Below are 4,255 nucleotides of genomic sequence, written 5' to 3'. Positions count from 1 at the left end.
CCTATTGTTTTAACTTCGTCTTGGATAACGGAGGCAAAGAACTACTTCGAACAACATCTACATTTCCTTCTTTGATCATCTTCTCCTCCCACTTTTTTAATTCATGATTCCAACTTTCAAAGTCTTGTTTTGTTTCGGTCTCTAATTTGGCTTTAATTTGTGGATTGAGGGTTTTCCATTCTTGTGATACACTTCTTACCCATTCCTAGAGAACAAAAATAACACAATTTCCATATAAAAAATAACCCTTGAAATGTGCAAGACAGAAATTATATTTGCAGCTCAAGTTTCTTACGATTAGTAAAGTCATGGCTTATGTGAATGTAACTGACTATGGCATATGACTAGTTGAGCATTAGGCTGAGAAGAATAGTTTATTTAAGTAAGTAGCTTTAAACTAAGAACTATTTTTGTGCGTTTTACCTTTTAAATTTGTTGTTACTTTTCCATTTTATAATTTCCTGAGAGGAGTGAAGAAAGAAAAACTAAACCTAAGCCGTTACATACAGGAACACATAAATACACATAGGTACACATTACAACACTAAATACTTTTAACAATAATAACCAGAAAAATTAGTAACAAACTCATATAAAAATCTTAACAATCACCAAATATAATAAATTAAAATAATAATAAAATCTAAAAATGTACAGTTATGGTATTACAACCTAAAAAACTCGTAAACATAATAAAATACATTTATTTTAAACTATCTTACTAAACAAATTTATTTTGATAAATAGGTCGATGTGTTTGGTTCATAATAATTTAACTGATTGAAGTTGTAACATATGATTTGTTCTTGCAGGATAATTATGAATTTTATGACTAGGGGAAAAGTTAACATTTTGTTCTTTAACACTTACAAGGTAGCAGAAAGAAACATTCATAATACTAGAAAAGCCTTTTTTAGCCATCTAGATGCTTTTATTGCGCTACTAATACCGTTACCCCATAGAGTAATGTCATAGAGGAAATGAGAATGGAAAAAGCATAGTAAGAGCAGCTATGATGGGAAGGGCTGATTTGATGCAAATGATGACTTTTACTCCAGTTGTAAAATCTGTTGCTGTTTCAGACTTGACTCCTGAAATCTGGAGTCATGTTCGTCTGAAGGGATCCAAAAAATAGTCAGTTACGAAGAACAAAGTAATTCAAACGAACCCCCTCACATAGTTTCGACATCAGAATGATGGTTTCAGATGCTGCACGTAAGAGGAAAGGTGAACTGGAGCTAAATTCAACATTTGCATCATAATAAGAAGTTATACGCATGTCCATAGTTACACTGTGTTTTAATTTTCATAAGAGATAAATTACTCGAGAATACTTAAAAACATTCTATTAGTTCTATATGGTGATCCCAACTCAGTTTCTTATCAACGTAAATTCCTAATAATTTTACTGGTTTAACTACTTTTATAAATGTTGTTAGTTAACGAAAAACACAATTTCGTCATTCACTGCTAAATAGTTTTGTTTCAAACACACGTTCCTATAGCACATTTATTGACATATTAATAGTGCTTGATTTTTGTTCAATAACAAGACTGTCTACCTTCTATTTAAATTTAAAAGCATGGTATCTTCTGCATACAATACCAACAAACAAGGCATACTAAACGCAAAATCATTTATTACAACAACAAAGAGAAAAGTTCAGAGAACAGTCCCTGTGGAACTCCAATGTTATTACTTATAAGCCATGTTATCTTCTAAAGTTTATATCAACCACAACCAGAACTTTTTACTCATAAAAGAATACATACAAATATACTAATACTTAATTTTTTAATATTTTAGGACTAGATTGGTAGTGTGCAGGGCTAGAGCCTTTACTTTAGGGTAAAACCATTCCTACACTCAGTATTAATCGATTTGTTCTAGCGGGCAGTATGTATCTCTCTAACTTTTCTCACTGCAACTAATTAAAATGTGCACTGCAATTAAACATCTTAACACTTGTGAAATGCTTAGACGACGAAAAAAATGATAAGATTTTTTGTTAGGAAAATCTACAAACCGATTGAAATCAATCGTCAACTTTGTGATGTTCCTAGAAATGGAATAATAAGCAAAAGCAGAGTGAAGGCAGTGGTGTATTGATTTTTAAATGGCTGCACAAATATTCACACCTAGGGTCACAGTTGTAGGCCTAGCCTGGTTACTGTGAAGACTTGTTGACGAAAATCAATGAAAAAAATTAGTGAAAATCGCTAGTTCCCAATCACTAAGTTGTCACATTTCCTAAAAATTAGGGGGAAAATGTACAGGTCGTAAAATTTAACAAATGAGATTAATCAGCTCCCAATCCAAAAAGAAGTTTTTATTATTATTTCCTTTTGATGAGTTTATTTCTGGACAACAATTATTTTTCTTGGTACTGTAATAGGACTGCTGGCCTGTTCTCAGTATGACTACCCTTCTACACTTAGGGGCTCTTGAAATAACAATCATCATGGAGATGCAATTTGGATTTTGGTTCATTCACACTTCAGGGACTGGATCTGAGCGTACTCAGACTGACAATCATCCACCACCACTGGGATAAATATGTTTCTAGAATAATTTAAAGTTGCCATGAAGTTTCATCCTAGAACTTGCTTTAATCATACCTATTCTTAGAACCCACAGTAGACCTTATCCTAAAAATTACAGGAATGTACAACAGAAACGGTCAATAATCCTTCATAGTTATTAAATATATATATGTAACTACACCTACCTACTTGCCCACCTGTAAGTATTTTTACAAGTGTATTTTGGCCAAAGAGAGTAACAATATTAGAAAAAACTATCCAAAAAGAAGGATAGGATAAAAAGCAAGAAGGCTTATGTTAAAGCTTAAAAACAATAAATCACTTAATATACTTACTTTGTGTTCAGTATACTTATTTCTCTCACTAACTCTACTTGTTAAATACTTCATAAATGCTGTCATTGGTCTCTTTGGTTTCCCCAGTTCTTTGGATTTCTGTAAGAAAAAAAAAAACTTAAAATGTATTTAATAAACTAAATCAATTTTATGAACAGTTTAACTGAAGACAATGTTATACACAATTAAAGGATTTTCAGTTCAGTTGTAGCTTCAGAAAGTATCAATCAATCAATCAATCAATCAAAATGCTTTATTTACAATTTCATCAAGAAAATGTAATGGCGTCAAAATACAGAATTGTCTTCATGCTTCTTGCTTTAACAAAATTAGTAGGTTTTGTGTCATGGTGAAGAATTCCTCCAATGTGTATAGCGGTCGTTTCCACCAGCCAGTCCTGTAGTTGTCTCTTCAGTTGTTGGGTGTTCAGGTTCTTCAGTGATTCTGGTAGTGCATTATACAGTTTACGTCCGATGTACGACGGCTTCTTGCTGTACTGTGTAGTGTGGTGTAGTGGAAGTATGTAGTCTTTTGCTCGTCTCGTGTTGTAGTGGTGGATATTCTCCCCTCGTCTGTAGTCCTGCTGGTGTGTGTGGGTAACAACAGTGTGGATATAGTGACTTATCACTGTTAGAATTCCTAGTGCTTTGAAAGATTCTCTACAACTCTCTGTTGGTTTTAGATCAGCAAGTGTTCTTATTGCTTTCTTTTGTAGGACTAGGATTCTATTTAGGTTTTGTTTGGTTGTGCCACCCCACACTATCAAACCATACCTAATGTGGGATTCAATCAAGGCGTAGTAGGCTGCTTTCGCTATATCGAGTCCTCCAATCCACTTCATTCTTCTCACAACAAAAACTCCTGATGCCAGCTTCTTGCTCAAATTATTGACATGAGTAGTCCAGGAAAGATCAGAGTCTATGGTAACTCCCAGTAATTTGGCTTCTTTTTCTACCAAGAGATCAGGAATTTTTGGTATCTCGTCCAGTCGCCTACTAAAGTTTATGCAGGTTGTCTTTTTTGGATTTATTACCAGGTCGTTTTGGAGACAGTAGTGAAGTGTTTCTTGCGTTGATGATATTATGTCAGAGTGGAGCTCTTCAGCAGTATTTGTGGTTAGAAGGAGAGTAGTGTCATCGGCATACATTACAGAGTTATAATTTATGGAATTTGGAAAATCATTGGTAAAAAGGACAAACAGAAAAGGGCCCAAAACTGAGCCTTGTGGTACTCCTCTATTTGAGGGTTGAAAGGTGGATTTGAAGGATGTCTTCTTACCATTTGTTGATGTTTGTAATTCTACAAGCTGTTGGCGTCCTTCTAGGTAACTCGCTATCCAGTTCCCCGACCCTCCCCTGACACCTAGAGTTGCCAGT

Source organism: Homalodisca vitripennis, chromosome 5, assembly GCF_021130785.1.
Source record: "Homalodisca vitripennis isolate AUS2020 chromosome 5, UT_GWSS_2.1, whole genome shotgun sequence".
NCBI lineage: Eukaryota > Metazoa > Arthropoda > Insecta > Hemiptera > Cicadellidae > Homalodisca > Homalodisca vitripennis.
Note: the sequence above shows the minus strand (reverse complement) of the source record.